General features: G+C 49.5%; 1 protein-coding gene across 25 annotated transcripts in view; it reads right to left on the bottom strand.

The window, feature by feature from the left end:
- The window catches only part of NRCAM (neuronal cell adhesion molecule), a 364,115-nt gene that overhangs the window by 201,729 nt on the left and 143,741 nt on the right, over positions 1–18,645 (bottom strand). The gene's annotated exons all lie outside the window — the stretch shown is intronic.

Here is an 18,645-nt window from a genome sequence, read left to right as displayed (position 1 = left end):
CCTGTTGAGCGCTCAGTCATAGGAGTAAAGCAAGCCCAGTTCAGTATCGTTTTAATTTAGTTACTTCTTTCTGATCCTGTCTGTATTATTGTTCTACTCCACCTGCTCACCAATAATTTAAACCTATAATTTACTGCAGAACCTCGATTTTATGAACAGCAATCTTATGAATAACTAGTTACATGATTTTTTACCAATCTGGGGGGAGAGGGAAATCACATAAGGAAAGTGATGTCGATGAAGAACAAGACAAGACCATTTCACATTCTGATGAGCTCAGTACAGTGGAAATCACTGCGCAGTGGGTTTGAAAGTCAAGAAGAAAGTGATACAATGCACCATGATGCAACTTATGAACTGTACCTACTGTAATTCTGAGATGTTCAATTTTTTGAACTTCTCTATTGTATACTCCCCTCAATCCCCAACTGGTTCATAAAGTAGAGGTGCTACTGTGACCGGATTTGTTTTCTTTCTGCGGTTTTCCAGTGTCTCTTCACTAGAAATCAAACCAAATACAAGCTGAGTTGAACTTTCAAATCTATTGTGTTCGAAACTATGAGAAATGAGCTTACTTACCTCTCACTGTGAGTGCAGTGAGTTCTGAAATGTGACTTTACAGATGGCAAACACAACTGGGCTTGCAACTATGAACAGTCCCACTTGCCAGGCCTATTCCTGGCAATGTCTGCAAGATCAAGCCCTGTGCCAGTAGAGGCGGGGTCTTTAAATCCCTGGGTGCTTTAAATCAGGATTTAAAGGGCCTGGAGCTGGGACTGGGGTAGCAGCAGCTGGGAGCCCCGGGCCCTTTAAATCACCCCTGGAGCTACCAGCTGCAGAGATGGCTGGGAGCCCTGGGGGTGATTTAAAGGGCCTGGGGCTCCAGCTGGTGCTACCACAGTGGAGCCCTGGGCACTTTAAATCACTATCAGAGGAGCTTTAAAGGGCTCGGAGCTCCGCTGCAGTAACGGCAGCCAGGAGCCCCTGGCCCTTTAACTCACCGCCAGAGCCCTGCCACCGCTAACCCAGGGCTCCAGCAGCAGGGCTTGGGTGGCGATTTAAAGGGCCCCAGAGAGTAGTGGCAGTGGGAGCCAGAAGCCCTTTAAATCACCACCCGAGCCCCGTTGCTGGAGCCCCGGGGTAGCAGTGGTAGCCGGGGGCTTGGGAGGTGATTTAAAGGGCCAGGGGCTCCTGGCTGCCGTTACTACAGTGGAGCCCCAGGCCCTTTAAAGCTCCTCTGATGGTGATTTAAACTTGCTGCCAGGGGAAGCCAATCTGCCCCCAGTACAGTGCACCAGCTCTTACTTTCATCTCTGGTCACTGTACAGATTTAAAATTACAATATCAATTTTTCATTTCATTTCTAAAGAGGTTATTACAGATTTATAACTTACTGTTTCTGATTACAAATGAGGAGACTAAAACAGAAGAGACTTATAAAAAGTTAAAACTATGCACAACTCCTTTCAGTGACTTAGTTCATTTGTTTTAGTTTCATTCAATTTGATACCATTGGTCACACATGACAATTCATCTGCCTTTCTTTCACCTCCTGTTTAAGTCCATTTTGCTGTAACACTGTTCTGTGACCTGACAACCTTGACTTATTTCCAGCAGTCACCTAGAGGTGTTTTACTTCGCTCACAACTATGTAATCATTTGACATGTTCTTTAAACTGAACTTGTGGTCCCTTCATAATCAAAAACCAGAGAGAGAAAGCAAATCTAGAAACTCTGGAAGATTGACATGTCTCTCTTGTTTCACTGTTACAGACAGCATTCAGTTTCAATGCCATGTTCAAAAAACCCAAATGTTCATATATTTCAGCTGGACCAGTTACTTGCCAGTTAAAACAGAGAGGATCTAATTTTCCAAAGTTAACTTCCAAACTTGCACTCAAATGTTGCATGCACATAGCTCCCAATCTAGCAATGCACTGAAGCATGTAAAGTCAACGGGACTGTTTCTGTGCTTGGAGTTATACAGGTGCTTCAGTGCTTTGCTGAATCTGGACCGTACAGAGACTGATGTAAATAAATGTTCATTTTGTGCATGCCAAACACATGCAGCTTCACAGACCAGTTTTGAGGCTTTCTTCTTAATCTTGCACAAACAATTTCTGTTTTCCCACACAATCATATTTTAAACTAACTATGGTCTACAGCCTTGTATGTATTGTAATCCATTTTAATTCATTTTGGTTTTTCACATTTAATTGTGAGAAAAGAAACAGGAATGAAACAAGAGTATATCAAACTGCTGAATTTCTGAACTGATGCGGAAAAAGGTCAAAGTGTTAATCCTTTGGTTAGGTCACTATTAACTTCCATCTACTTTGAAAATCAACTGTTTGCTAGGAGTCTTCTAGAACCCTTCTGATGAACTCACTTATAATCCATAAGAAGAATTAGCCTTTTACTGTGTGGTTATTCATTTTTTCCTTAATAGTCTCTTATAAGAGAGCTAATCAAAAGCTTGAAGATCCAAGTAAATTATGCCATGGGATCATCTTTGAAACAGCTACATAACAATACTTGATATTTGAATTAGTTTTGGGATGTTCAAGAGAAACAGGGAAGCAAGAAGAAACTTGGAACTAATACCAATGATATTTGGTATAGCATTTCTTGCAGTTTGAGAATTAAAACCTACATTAAAAGGAATAAGAGTTGCCAGTATTAATTGTGTAAGGATGTTAGTGACCGAGGGAGACATCCTCACCTCACTAAAATCAATGGTAAAACTCCCAGTGATTTCAGTGGGGCCAGGATTACACCCTAGGGTGTAAATTAAACATGTAAATTAAAACCTGATGTTTGATTTCAAAATTCTATGGAGCAATTGTAGCGTAAATGAATAATTGAGTCAGGGTGAGTGACATGGCGTTTATTAAAAAACTCAAAAGAAGACTTTCAAATATATCATATACAACTAGATTGTTTTGTAAGAAAGAATATGATTACAGAAATGCTGTTTTATAATATTATAGCAAGGACTTAAATTCAGCTGGAACTGTCTGGAGCACCCCATCAGTTTCTTCTTACCAGTCCTCTGAGTGAGGGGACTGTGGGCAGGTCTTGGAAAGGACATGTTCAACACATCTCTGGGCAGAGATGAAGAGCCTCTTCATTCTCTCAGCTATTGCTATGAACAGCTGAGCCGATCTGTGGAATGGTTTCATCCTTTGAATATAAAAGACCAGGGCCCATCTAACATCCATGGAGTGCAGACTCTGTTGTTTAGGGTAGGGTAGCTGCATGAGGCTTAGGGCAGAATACTGGTAGAAAAATTGCTTGGCTGCACTGGAATTGTGAAACCACTTTCGGGAGGAACTTTGGATGCAGGAGCAGCAGTACTTTATCTTTGAGAAGATTGTATACAGGGGTTCTGACATGAGGGCTCGGATCTCCAAAACTTTCCTGGCTGAAGTGATGGCCACTAAAAAGACCACTTTCCAGGAGAGGTGCAACAGTGAGCATGTCGCTAGCGGCTCAAAGGGTGGGAACATCAGCTTTGATAGGACAAGCTTTAGGTCCCAAGGATGATTGGTTCCTTTACTTGAGGGAACACCCTCTCCAGGCCTTTGAGAAAACAGATTACCATTTTGTGCAAAAAGACCAAACTGTTGTTGACCTTAGGATAGAAAGCTGAAATGGCTGCCAGGAGACCTTGACTGAAGAAAGGGCCAGATCTTGCTGTTTCAAGAGCAGAAGATACACCAAAATAATTTTCAAGGAAGACTGTGTAAGGGAGAATCATTTCCACTTTGCCAGGTAAGTTGTGCTTGTGGAGGGTTTTCTACTGCCCAGTAGAACTCTATGAACCTCCTCCGAGCAAGCTTGCTCTTCAGGATTCAGCCATGAATAGGGGCCTACCAAATTCATAGCCATAAAAAATGTGCCACGAACAATGAAATCTGGTCTCCCCAGTGAAATCTGGTCTTTTGTGTACTTTTACCCTATACTATACGGATTTCACAGGAGAAAAAGACGGTTACTCACCTTTGTAACTGTTGTTCTTTGAGATGTGTTGCTCATATCCATTCCAGTAGGTCTGTGCACGCTGCATGCATGTTCGTTGGAAGACTTTTTTACCCTAGCAACACTCGGCAGGTTGGCTGGGTGCCCCCTGGAGTGGCGCCACTATGGCACCGGATATATATCCCAGCTGACCCGGCCACCCTTCAGTTCCTTCTTGCCGGCTACTCCGACAGTGGGGAAAGAGGGTGGGTTTGGAATGGATATGAGCAACACATCTCGAAGAACAACAGTTACAAAGGTGAGTAACTGTCTTTTCTTCTTCGAGTGATTGCTCATATGCATTCCGATCAGGTGATTCCCAAGCCTTACCTAGGCGGAGGGGTCAGAGTGAGATGTGGCAGTGTGCAGAACCACTGAGCCAAAGGCTGCATCATCTCTAGACTGTTGGACCAGAGCATAGTGCGAAGCAAAGGTGTGGACCGATGACAAGGTCGCTGCGCGACGTATCTCCTGGACAGGCATGTGTGCCAAGAAGGTGGCTGATGAAGCCTGAGCTCTGGCAGAATGCGCCGTGAGATGGCCCGAGGGGACGTGAGCCAGGTCATAGCACGTGCGTATGCATGCCGTTACCCAAGAGGAGATCCTCGGGGAGGAGATGGGTAGACCTCTCATCTGTTCAGCGAGTGCCACGAACAGTTGGCGGGATTTCCGGAAGGGCTTTGTCCACTCGATATAAAAAGCGAGTGCCCTACGGACATCTAAGGAGTTCAACTGCTGCTCCTGTCGAGAAGAGTGAGGCTTCAGGAAGAAGACTGGGAGGAAGATGTCTTGGTTGGTATGGAAAGCCGACACTACCTTAGGGAGGAACGCCGAATGAGGTTGCAACTGTAACTTGTCCTTGTGGAAGACAGTATATGGAAGGTCCACCGTAAGCGCTCGAAGTTCGGAGACCCTTCTGGCCAATGTAATGGCCACCAGGAAGACTGTCTTCCACGACAGGTACAGGAGTGAGCAAGTCGCCAATGGCTCAAAAGGTGCATGCATAAGTCTGCTTAGGACTAAGTTGAGGTCTCAGGTGGGGGTAGGGCGACGTATTCGGAGGTAGAGGCGCTCCAGGCCCTTAAGAAATCTAGTAACTAAGGGGTGGGAAAACACGGAGCGGCCACTTTCTCCGGGATGAAATGTGGAGATAACCACCAAGTGCACCCTCAGAGAAGATATCGCCAGGCCCTGTTGTTTAAGGGATCAGAGGTAGTCTAAAACAGCGGGGATCAAGACCTCAGAAGGAGTAACATCCTGCGTTGCACACCAGCAGGAGAAACGTTTCCACTTGGCCAGGTACGTTGACCGAGTGGAAGGCTTTCTGCTGCTTAGGAGGACATGCTGTACCGGAGCGGAACAGCGTAACTCCGATCTGTTCAGCCATGCAGGAGCCATGCCGTGAGGTGAAGAGCCTGCAGGTCTGGGTGGTGAAGACTGCCGTGGTCCTGCGTTATGAGGTCTGGAAGGAGTGGTAGGGTAACCGGGTTGTCCATAGACAGGTTGAGCAGTGTGGTGTACCAGTGCTGTCTGGGCCACGCTGGTGCGATCAGGATTAGATGCGCTCTGTCCCTGCGGAGTTTTATTTGGACCTTGTGAACCAGAGGGAACGGTGGGAAGGCATAGAGCAGGTGGTGCTCCCACGACAGGAGGAATGAGTCCGTGATCGATCCCGGTGAAAGACCCTGGAAGGAGAAGAATGCTTGGCATTTCCTGTTCGTGCTAGAGGTGAACAGGTCTATGAGGGGAAAACCTCACCTCTGGAAGATCGAATGAATAACATCTGGTCTTATTGACCATTCGTGACAGAGGAAGGATCTGCTCAGCTGATCCGCCAGAGGGTTCCGAACCCCTGGGAGAAAGGACACTAGCAGGTCTATTGAGTGGGCTATGCAGAAGTCTCAGAGTCGAATGGCCTCTTGACACAGAGGAGAAGAGCGAGTCCCTCCCTGTTTGTTGATATAATACATGGCCATTGTGTTGTCTGTAAACACTGAGACACAATGGCCATGATGATGTTGCTGGAACGCCTAGCATGCGAGGCGGACTGCTCTCAGCTCCCGGACATTTATGTGGAGCATCAGCTCCTGTGATGCCCAAAGGCTCTGGGTACGAAGGTGACCGAGGTAAGCCCCCCAACTGAGAGATGACGCATCTGTCGTTAGGGACAGCGAGGGCTGGAACGGTAGCCCTGCACACATCAGGGAGGGAGTCAGCCACCAGGCGAGGGAGCGTAAGGTGCTCGGGGGAATGGTCACCAGAATGTCTATTGGGTCCCTGCCCGGGTGGTAGACCGAGCTGAGCCATGTTTGAAGGGGCCAGAGGCGGAGCCTGGCATATTTGGTCACATAAGTGCAGGCAGCCATGTGGCCTAGTAGGCCAAGACATGTGCGAGCCGAGGTGATCAGGGAGTTCTGCAGACCTCGAATGATCGCCGTGATCGTCTGGAAACGTGGCTGAGGTAGGTAGGCTCTGGCTCGAGTGCAGTCCAGGGTTGTCCCTATGAAATCCAGCCTTTGTGTGGGAACCAGTGTGGACTTTTCCGCGTTGAGGAGCAGCCCCAATCGGGAGAATAGGTCCGTGATTATGTTCACGTGCTGTCTGACCTGAGTTCGGGAGGTTCCCTTGATGAGCCAGTCATCCAGATACGGGAATACATGTATCTGCTGCAGGCGGAGGTGGGCGGCGACAACGGCCAAACACTTCGTAAACACCCTTGGGGCTGTAGAGAGGCCGAAGGGGAGGATCGTGAATTGGAAGTGCCGGTGACTGGCTACAAAGCGAAGATACCTCCTGTGTGGAGGGAAGATGGTGATATGGAAGTACGCGTCCTTCATCTCGAGGGCGGCATACCAGTCTCCAGGATCCAAGGACGGGATAATAGTCCCCAGGGAGACCATGCGGAACTTCAACTTGACCATAAACTTGTTGAGGCCTTGCAGGTCCAGGATGGGCCTGAGGCCTCCCTTGGACTTGGGGATTAGAAAGTAGCTAGAGTAAAACCCTTTTCCCTTCTCATCTGGTGGTACCTCCTCTATTGCTCCTGCAGCGAGGAGAGACTGCACCTCTTGTAAGAGGACTTGCTCGTGAGAGGGGTCCCTGAAGAGGGACTGGGTTGGGGGGTAGGAAGGTGGGGTTGAAACAAATTGGAAGTGGTATCCTTGCTTCACCGTCCGTAGGACCCAGATGTCTGAGGTCAATTGGGACCACGCCGGGAGGAAGTAGGAGAGGTGGTTGGACAAGGGAGAAAAAGGATCCTGTCCTAAAACTGGTACACCGTCCTCGTGTGTACCTTCAAAAGGTAGACTTAGGCCCCGGAGGTGCTTTTGGGGGGCCGTGGTTTTGACCCCCTTGGTCTCCGGACTGGCGTCTACAGCCACCCCACCCGCGCCTTCTGTTGAAGTCTTGTCTGTGCCGGGGTACAAAGTACGGCCGGTGGTGTTGGGGCCAGAAAGGTCTGCGTTGGGTCACAGGCATATGCATGCCCAACGAGCGCATGATGACCCTGTTGTCCTTTAAACTTTGCAACCTGGGGTCAGTCTTTTCAGAGAACAGACCCTTGCCATCAAACGGTAAGTCCTGGATGGTGTACTGGAGCTCAGGTGGCAGGTTGGAGACCTGTAGCCATGAGATACGCCTCATGGTGATACCTGAGGCCAGAGTTCTGGCTGCCGAGTCGGCCGCATCGAGAGAAGCCTGGAGGGAGGTTCTAGCTACCTTCTTCCCTTCTTCAAGGAATGTGGCAAATTCCTGGCGAGAGTCCGGGGGTAGAAGTTCTGTGAATCTACCCACCTCCACCCAGGTGTTGTAGTTATAACGGCTCAGGAGAGCCTGCTGGTTGGCTACCCGGAGCTGAAGGGCACCTGCCGAATATATCTTGCGGCCTAGTAGGTCCATCCGCCTAGCCTCCTTTGATTTGAGGGCTGGCGCCTGTTGACCGTGGTGTTCCCTCTCGTTGACCGACTGGACAACTAATGAGGAGGGAGGAGGATGAACGTATAGGTATTCGTACCCCCGAGAGGGTACCATGTATTTCCTCTCAACTCCCTTTGCCGCAGAGGGAATGGAGGCTGGGGACTGCCATAAGGTGTCAGCAGTGGCCTGGATGGTCTTGATGAAAGGCAAAGCCACCCTAGTGGGGGTATCTGCCGACAGGATGCTGACAACTGGGTCCTCGACCTCCGGGACTTCCTCTACGGGAAGACCGATGTTGAGCACCACCCTCCTAAGGAGGTCCTGATGGGCTCTGAGGTCTGTCGGCGGGGGCCCTGATGATGAGGTCCCTGCCACCGCCTCATCTGGGGAGGAAGAGGATGATACGCCGGGGATGAGGGGGTCCTGGATGGCCTCTTGCTCCTGGGTTGGTTCCTGCTCCAGCGGTACCGGGGAACCTGGTGGATGGGTTATCTGCTCCTCTGTCCCAGCTGGAGGGGGACGGCTAATGGTGGCCTCAGGAGCTCGATGCTCTGAGGAAGCGGAGTGGGTCTGGAGCAATGGAGCACCCTGGGCCTGATGGTATGCCCAGGGTGTCCAAAAGGACCACTGGTGAGGTCCTGGGTCCTGAGACTGGACCTCCTGGAAGACCCCGGTAGGCACATCTGTATCTCGCTCCTGGTCGTAATAACTGTCCGCGTGAGAGGACACCGACGTCTGCCTGGATGGCCATGGAGGAGCAGAGAAACCTTGGGCTGAGGTTCCGACGGACCTCGCTCCCTTCTTTAACGGGGACTGGTGCCGGTATTCATAGCGGTACCGGGATCGAGATCGGGACCTGCGACCAGACCGGTGCCGGGAGGTCGACTGAGATCTCAAGTCCCTGCGGTGTGAATGGCTCCGAGAGGTACGGTGCCTAGATTAGCGCCGAGAACTGGAGCGGTGCCGCGGATAGTGAGGAGGAGAGCGGGAGTCCGACCGGTGCCGTGAGTCTGACTGGTGCCGTGTAGGAGAACGGTGCCGGGACTGCGAGCGGTGTCAAGAGCGGGAGCGTCGTCTCAACCTGGAGCGTCTGTGGGACCGCGATCTTGAGCGGTGCCTGTTCGCTGAGCTGACAGACGGTGGTCTAGGCAGGGTTGGCTTGCCCCGAGATTGGATTACCCTCACCGGAAGTGCCAGGGGTAGAGGCAGTGCCGAGTCCGTTAAGGCGATTAAGTCTCTCGCCGCTGAGTACGCCTCTGGCGTGGATGGCATGGTGAACTCTACCGCAGCACGCGCTGGGGAGCTATTAGGCGCCGGACTCAACGGCCCTTGTGGGACTGGAATCAAAGGTGCCGGTTTAGTCAGTGCCGCGGTGGATATCGGTGCCAGGCGGTCCGAACTGGGCGCACTCTCTGGCTGCGGCGTGGGCAGTGCCAAAGCAGCAGGAGTCTTGGCCTTCTTCGACCTCGGGGAGAGGGAGCAACATGTAGTCAACTTCGGTGCCAGTGGCGGCCGGTGCCGAGAGTCTTTAGGCGTACCAGTGCGATCCGGTGCCATAGGAGTGCCTCTGCTCACCGACTGACTGGCGCTCGGTGTCAAAGGTGGCAGTGTCAAGGCCACCTCCATGAGGAGCTGTTTTAGTCTGATGTCCCGCTTCTTTTTAGTTCACGGCTTGAAAGCTTTGCAAATAGGGCACTTAGCTGTTAAGTACGATTCCCCGAGGCACTTCAAACAGGAGTCATGTGGGTCTCCTGTTGGCGTCGGCCTGTGACAGGCCGAGCACAGTTTAAAACCCAGTGAGCCGGGCATGAGCTCCGGCACTGGGTGTGGGGAAGGGGCTGCTTCCCGAACCCCACTAAGTAGTACTAAACTAACTATACTATTAATGTAAGAACTTACAACTAAATCTATCTATATCTACAAGAACAATAACTATGTACACGATAACAACAAGAAACTACGAGTAACTAGGGAAGGTGGAGGTCAGCTAAGCCGCACTCCACTGTTCCAACGACTGACATAGGCGGTAAGAAAGAACTGAAGGGTGGCCGGGTCGGCTGGGGTATATATCCAGTGCCATAGCAGCACCACTCCAGGGGGCGCCCAGCCGACCCACCGAGTGTTGCTAGGGTAAAAAAGTCTTCTGACGAACGTGCATGCAGCGCGCGCACACTTGACTGGAATGCATATGAGCAATCACTCGAAGAAGAACCAGAGTTTTCTCAAACTGGGGGTCTCAACAAAAGTGGGTCGTGGGGGTGGGGGTCGCAAGGTTACTATATGGGGGTCAAGATATTGCCACCTTTACTCCTGCGCTGCTTTCAGAACTGAAGGGGCGTGGTCTCCGTGGGGCCCCCTGTACTAGCGCTATGAGCATGTGGCACCAGGGGGCACTGGAGTCAACCCAACAGATACCACTAAGGGAAAAAAATCCGGCAACTATGCTCGAGGCAGGCACACATCTACATTTGAATGGACATTTGCAAGCAATCGAGGAAGAAGTGGAGTTCTTCAAGATGTGTGTTCCCTATGTGTATTCCACGGTGGGTATGCATGTACTCCATGTGCCTGAAACCAGAGATTGCTAGTAAGTAGTGTCCACAGGTCTATGTCTGAGCAGCTGCTCCTCTTGTGCTCTGTACCAAGGGTATAGGGGGCAATGTAGGCCGATGCCTCTCCATTTCGTCCTCTTACTATGAATGAGAGATAATCCAAAGCAGAGGGGAAGGAGAGCAGGTAGTAGAATACAGATAAGTATCACACATCTCAAAGAACTCCGCTTACACAGGGTAAGTAATTTCCCTTTCCCTCCTGAGTGCTGGCCCCTATGTGTATTCCACTGTGGGTTACTTGCAAACACTATTAAGAGAGGAGGATGAAAGTATGCAAGCAGTATGGCTGCTTGCAGAACACCCATCCCAAATGATATGTCAGTGGAAGAGTCTTGGACCAAGGGGTCGGCAACCTTTCAGAAGTGGTGTGCCAAGTCTTCATTTATTCACTCTAATTTAAGGTTTTGTGTGCCAGTCATACATTTTAACATTTTAGAAGGTCCCTTTCTATAAGTCTAGAATATATAACTGAACTTTTGTTGTATGTAAAGTAAATAAGATTTTTAAAAGGTTTAAGACACTTCATTTAAAATTAAATTAAAATGCAGAGACCCCTGGACCTGAGCAGTGTGACTGCCACTGAAAATCAGCTCATGTGCCACCTTCGGCACATGTGCCATAGGTTGCCTATCCCTGGTGTAATGTCACACAAATGTGTGGCTGAAACTCCATGCTGCTGCCTTCCAAATGTCAAGCAGAGGTACTTCTTGGAGTGATGCTACTGACGCTGCTGTGCTCTCATACGGTGAGGCTATCCCTTGTGCCGGTGAGGCTATCCCTTCTGTGCCTTGTGGCATAGAAGAATCTATGCCAGTTGATAAGGTAGGAAGCAACCAGAAATTCACTTGGAGATCTTCTGAGAGGAAACAGCTTGCCCTTGGATTCATTGTAGTATGGCCAGGAACAACATAAGTGACTGTTTGATTTGTAGGTAAGAGACCAAAGCTCATCTCACGTCAAGGCAACAAAGTTTTCTTTCTACACCGGAGGTGTGGGGCTTTGGAAATAACTCAGGTAAGTGGGCAGGCCAATTTATGTGGAATTCCAAAATTACTTTAGGGATGAATTTCAGGTGGTGTCACAGTGAGACTCTAAATATAGTGCAATCAGGGTTTGACACTAGGGCAGTGGTGGGCAACCTGGGGCCCGTCAGGGGTAATCTGTTGGTGGGCCGCGAGACAGTTTGTTTACACTGACCGTCCGCAGGGCCGCACCGCTTCCCACAGCTCACACTGGCCAGGAACAGCAAACTGCAGCCACTGGGAGCTGCAGGCGGCCATGCCTGTGGATGGCCAATCTAAACAAAGTGTCTCGCAGCCTCCCAGTGGATTACCCTAGCAGGCCATGGACCACAGGTTGCCCACCACTGCTGACCCAGCTCACTATCTGTCTGGGTGAGCTGATGGCAACAAGGAAGGGAACTTTCATAGACAGGTGAAACATCAAACAGATAGCCAGAGGTTCAAAGGGTGGCTTGATGAGTATTGAAACCACTAAATTAAGCTCCCATTGAGGGGTGGTTTCATTACTGGTGGGAACGCTCTAATTCAGCCCTTTAAGAATCTGGAGGTGATTGGGTGAATAAAGACATAGTGGCCATGTGATGGAGGGTGACATGTGCTGACTGCAGTTGGGTGCACCTGTACAGAGCTAAGAGAAAGGCCCAACTCCTTAAGGATAAGGAAGTAATTTAAGATATTAGGGATACCCATTGACTCAAGAGATATTCAAAGCGCCACTTGGCCCAGATAGAGAGTGCTTCCACTTAGCAAGGTAACATTTTCTTGTGGAGTCCTTTCTACTATGAGTAAAAACAGCCAGCACATTCTGGGAACAAGAACATTCCAGGTCCAACATGTCCACATACCAAGTTGTGATGTGATGAATTTCCAGATTGCGATGTCTGATCTTGCTGTTCTCTCGAGTTAAGAGGCCTGGGAAGGAATGAATGCTGATTGACAGTCAGGCAGACATGTGCAGAAGAACCGAGAACTGCCTGGGCCATCTTGGTGCAATGAGAATGGCTCATGCTCTGCGCTGTCAAATCTTCTGCAATACTCAATGAAGTGGGATAGAAGGAAAGACATAGTTTAGGCAGTCTGTCCAAGGAAGCAGGATAGCATCGCCACTGGACACTTGGCCCTGAGCTCCCCTGTAACAGTATATGCAGCACTTCCAGTTTGTCTGGGAGGCAAACAGGTCTCTTGTAGGGATTTCCCACTGAATGAAATGATGTTGACTACTGAACTGCGTAATTCCCATTCATGGTCTGTGGCAAAATGCCTGCTGAGGCTGTCTGGCACTAAATTCTGGGATCTTGAGAGGTACATTGCTGAGACAGTGATGTGGCTGATGATACATCAGTTCTCCACAGACTGACCACTTCTACACATAGAGGAATTTCTGCTTAGGTGCTCAAAGCTGCTTGCTTGTCTGGGGACCAAGAAAAACAAGTTCTCTTTTACAGGAAGGCTGTGATTGGGGTGACCACCCTGGAGAAAGCCTTGATGAACCACCTATAGAAATTGGTGAAGCCTCAAAAAGAACACTGAACCCCTAGGTTGTCCCTGTGTGCTTCCCAGTTGGTAATGGGGAGATGATGTAGCCAAGAAACTCTATTGTGTCTCAGTTGAAGTGGCAGTTCTCTGACTTGGCATACAGGCAGTTTTAGGGAAATCCTTCTAAGACACTCCATATGTGCTGGTTCTGTTGTGCTTGGTTGCTTGAAAAAATAGGGAACCTCACATGCATCCAACGAAGTGGGTATTCACCCACAAAAGCTCATGCTCCAAAACTTCTGTTAGTCTACAAGGTGCCACAGGACTCTTGCTGTTTTTACAGGTATTTAAAGTGTCCACACTGGTGCAGAAAGTGGTTTTCCATTCCTCTCCTTCTCATACCTACTTTGCGGAAATCAAACTTTGTAAAAATTCAGGCACAGAATAATTAGTCTAGGAATTCATGAACAAAGGGAAGTGCCTAATGGTTCCAAATTATCACATTACTGAGGGTGTGGCAGTTAATGGATGGCCCACAGGGAATCATCCTTTTTAACAAGGAAAACTGGGGTCCCTGTTTGAAAGTTGGATGGCTGAATAAACCCCTTCTGGAGATTCTCCTGCAGGCAGATGCAAAGGACCTGGAGCTCTGTTTCGATAAGGGTGTACATGAGACCTAAGGGAATTTTGGTACCTGGCTGAAGGTCAATTGGGCAGTTGTATTTGCAGTGCAAGGGCAGGTAGTCTACATTTCCCTAGTCAAATACATCTGCAAGGTTGTGGTGCTTGCGAGGCATTTTGATAATGGCAGTCAGGAAAGTCAGGGGCACACCCAACTCCCATGGGGCCCTTCCTGGCAGCAGGGATTTCCCAAACAATGGCATGAGGATACCAGTTCTCTCTTTGGCCTCAACATGTCAGAATCACTGGCAGTACAGGGAGCAAACACAGAATGTCCCTTTTTGCCAACAGCTACAGGGGTTATGGACAGCAAACCAGGGCATTCCCAGGATGATCAGAGAGTAGGGAGTCTGAAATAACTGGAACTGAAGGGTATCCTGATGCTCCTGGAGGGTAATGACCTCTACGGGGGTGGTATAGTGGGTGACCAGCCCCAAAGCTAGGAGCAACCCATCAATGCTTTCTGCCAGATCTGGGGAATTCTTACGCATGGCAGGGATCCTCTGGTCTTAGCCACATCCTAGTCTATAAAATTAGCTGAGGTCCCCGAGTAGACCAGAGCCTCTAGGTGGACTGCTGGGCTTGTTGGGAGTAGACGCTGCAATGGCAGTCAGAGATGCATCAAAGGTGGATTTGTAGTTGCTGCCATCCTGACAGAGGCTTGTGGAAGTCAAGAGTCTCTGAAGGGGGGAGGACCAGACCAGACCAGCCCCCCTTATTGGGGCTGGGGCTCGATGTTTCCCAATGCTGAAACTGGTATGACCTTTGCAGGGCATCACTAGGCGAAGCGTCTACTGCCCCCACAATACAGGTGCAGGCCTAAAGTTTGATGTCGGTGCTTCTCAGCCTCAGACAGGAATTGACAGGCTTGATCGATTCACACGTCCTGGAGTATGGTGTGCAGCTGATGGAGTCAAAAGCTAGGGCATCATCAGGGTCACGTTCATGGCATCGCACAGTAAGGAGGTAATCAATTCTGATACGTAGGTCAATGAGGTCGTCGGGATTGGTCAGAGACTCAGCCTGAGCCAGCTTGTCTTTTATATCATCATTCACCCCCAATCCAAAACTGATGATGCCGCACAGCCTCATTCCACTTGGTGTCACAGGAGATATGATGGAATTCAGCATCATATTGGGCAGCTGACTGATACTCTTGCCTTAGTGTTCGCAGGATGGCTTCAGTGGTTTAGGTGCAGTGGAGGGGTCACTGAGGATAACCGACATGGCCTGAATGAACTGCTCCAACAGGCCCAGGAAGGGGCCTTCCTAGCCAAGTCCTCCTCAATGAGCAGACTTATGATGATCCCTACTCAAACCTGATCAGTGGAGAACAATAGCAAGGAGAGGAACAGGCACTGCTTTAGGAAACCTCAGAACTGACCATGATTACCACTAAAGTTATCTGGGAGTGAGACCTTCAGCTCCCAAGAGGCCAGAGTCAGGGTTGCCAGTGAAGCTGCTTGGGCTTGTAGGGCCTCATTCTGCACCTACATAGTAGACATCTGTGCCCTCTGTATGGCCTCCATCAGCTCCACCAGAGAAAAATTGGTCCGAGTAGGGTCCATGCTGATGAGGTGGGCTGCTAGTTTTTGTATTAGGCTGCTCAAACTGTAGCCGACTGGGTCATAAGTCGTCAGGCCTAGTGGTTGAAATGGGAGTTCAGCCTACTCGCTATAACCAGGTCCAGGGTTGCAAGAGTTCAGGAATTAGCCAAGGGTCAGTACAGAAGCTGAATGCCAGAGCTGAAGGGTTCAACCAAACTCATAGGCACAGGCAGAGCCAAGGATCAGTATTCGAGAGACAGAAGCCAAATGTCAGAATCAGAGGGTCAACCCGAGTTGTAAGCCAGAGGATCAAAGCCAGAAGGTAGAGGGGAACAGGGACTTGAGCAGAGCAGAGCAGGAAGTGGAAGCAGATTGTAACAGGGCTGGAACAAGTGCAAATGCAGCTATGACTGTGGTACTGTTGAGCGAGCTGCAGCTGATCTGCTATGTAGGCTAGGCTTATAAGCAGGGCTGCTACACCAGCAGCCAATCAGGGTCCATGGCTATTTTGTCAGTTCCAAAGCAATGCAGCCACGATCAGTGGTTGCCTACAGCAAAGCTAGTCAAGGAACAGGCCAGCAGCAGGTCCTAGCTGGACTGGCCCCTGACACCTTGCGCTTATGAGACTTCTAATCATGATCACGAGGCTCAGGAGGACCCAAGTCCTTGTTTCCTGGGCATGAAGAGTTACCTAACCTGGACAGAGTTGAGGAGTTCTCTTAGAAGATCTAGAAGAGGCTCTACTGTTATGTCTATGAGAGTGCCTCTTACTCCCATGAGAAGGCCCAGACGAAGGGTCCTTCACTCTAGCCGCACCCAGGGGCGGCTCCAGACCCCAGCACGCCAAGTGGTCACCAAGAGGGCGGCAGGCGGCTCCGGTGGACCTCCCGCAGGAGTGCCTGCAGATGGTCCACTGGTCCTGTGTGGCTTCGGTGGAGCCGAAGGGACCAGCAGACCCTCCGCAGGCATGCCTGTGGGAGGTCCACCGGAGCCGAGGAACCGGCGACCGGCAGAGAGCCTCCCGTGGCATGCCGCCTTGCTTGGGGCGGCGAAATGTCTAGAGCCACCCCTGGCCATATCTTTTCCTGAATTGGACACTGGACTAGGAGGTGTACTTCTTGATGTCTCAAACTGATGTACTGGGGGAGAGGGGAGGTCTCCCTGGCCTGGATCCAACTGAGACCTCATGGTACACTCCATTAGGCGCCTCCAAAGTCAGAGGTCTCATACCTGCTGCATTCAGCTGGGAAAAGAGCTACGTATACTGCACTTATCGGAGATAGGAGTTTTTCTGAGCAGTGCTGGTGGTCACTGCTGACCAGAAAGGAAGAGGAGGAGGAGACACAATTTTTAAAGTCTGGGAATCTGGGCATAATCTCAGACTCATGCCAAAGGACTGGAAAATTCCCCAGCATGGGGATTCTAACTATCCATCTAATGATAACAACATAAAAGTTATAAATATTTACAGGACAATACGCTGAAGAGGATCAGTTCCAGACACCAGGGGACGATGACTCAGCAGTCAGCGCCATGAAGCAGTAAGAAGGACCTGGAGAGGGATCGGTCTGTATCACCCCTTATACCTTCAGTATGGAACATGAGGAGAACTATGCAGGTGCAGAATAATGGACACTACTTGCTAGAAATCTCCAGTCTCAGCTCCATGGAGCATACACATACCCACAGTGGAATTACATATAGGGACCAGCACTAGAAGAAGAACTGCCACATCCAATCAGACCACTGGCCTGTCTAGTTCAGTATCATGTCTCTGTCAGTGGCCAACACCAGATGCTTATGAATAAGGCAAAAGAAAAGTACTCAGCAAGTATGTGTCAATTTAATGTACAAAGGTGGTAATTCTACAAATACATATGCAAGTGCATATATTTACTAGTGCACATAGTCCTACTGACTTCAGAAAGACTACTCAAATACCTTAGGGTTTGCACGATTGGGCCCTACACTGGCCACTATTGCTGAAATGCAGGGCCGGCTCCAGGCCCCAGCGCGCCAAGTGCGTGCTTGGGGTGGCATGCCGCGGAGGGCGCTCTGCAGTGGACCTTCCGCAGGCGTGCCTGTGAAGGGTCTGCTGGTCCCGCAGCTCCAGTGAAGCATCCGCAGGCACGCCTGCGGGAGGTTCACCAGAGCCGTGGCACCAGCGGACCCTCCACAGGGACGCCTGCGGGAGGTCCACCGGAGCCGCGGGACCGGCAAGTGGCAGAGTGCCCCCCGCGGCGTGCAGCCGTGCTTGAGGCAGCGAAATGTCTAGAGCCGGCCCTGCTGAAATGTATGCATTAGACCTTTAGAAAAAAAGCATGGTTTGTGTGTTAACTCATCCTCTAACTTGGAATTCAGTGTGAGAACTCCTCCCTCTGGGATAACTTTATTCTCCTCACTTTACCCATTTACATGGGCTGGTGAAAGTACAGCAGAACCTCCCAGGGGAGAGCCAGTCCTCAGCAGTAGCAGAAACTTTTCAAGCAACACCTGGAGTTGAAAGCAGTAACAGCAGCAGTGGAGAGACTCAGATCTGTGGCCTTTTACCATCTCCCAGAAGGCTGCTTTTTGCAGTTTGCACTCTGGATATGATTTTTGATCTGTTGCTTGGCTGCTTGCTGCAACATCCTCCTATTTCTCCTCATCTCAGCTCCTCCTGTGCTGGTTTCACGCTTCCTGCCCTCCACCTCCTCCTCCTCATATCTCTTTCCTCTCTCCATTCCCCATCCAATCTGTGCCCCTGTGTTCTTTCCCTTCTTGCACTCCCTCAGTCCTACTTACTCACCTTCTCCTGTAACTACCCCACATTCCTCAATTTATTATTTTTAAAGGGGAGCCAAAAGTGTCTAAGGGAAAGTGTCAGGATTCAGACACTTAAACATTTATAAGTGCGCAGTGGTATTTTCAAAAGCATCTAGGTGCATAACACCCATTGATTTCAATTGAAGAGAGGTGAGAGGGAGGATAGATAGAAGTATTAAATCCTCTACCCTCCCTCTCATTTTAGATTGTAAGCTCTTTGGGGCAAGAACTGTCTCTGTTTTTCTTTTTGTTTAGAACAATACTGAGCACAATAGACCCTAATGCTAATTGGGGTCTTTGAGTCTTTTCACAATATAAACAGTAAATAAAACCAATAATAAGATATCAGGATTTCATTTGCTCCAAGATGCTAACATTTTTTATGGAGATCCTCAGAAGTTTATCTAAAATATTATTGTATTTTTGAGTGATAAACTAAGCTTCTCAAGTAATTATGACCAAATCCAGTACATGGGAAAATCTATTTATTTCAGTCCATTAGCCTAACGATTCCACAGCTGAAGTGGAAAGTTAATCCACCTTAAGGGTGAGAAATTTTTTTGCCTC

This window comes from Gopherus flavomarginatus, chromosome 1 (genome assembly GCF_025201925.1).
Source record: "Gopherus flavomarginatus isolate rGopFla2 chromosome 1, rGopFla2.mat.asm, whole genome shotgun sequence".
Classification (NCBI taxonomy): Eukaryota; Metazoa; Chordata; order Testudines; family Testudinidae; genus Gopherus; species Gopherus flavomarginatus.
Note: the sequence above shows the minus strand (reverse complement) of the source record. Positions and strands in the feature narration are given on the sequence as shown.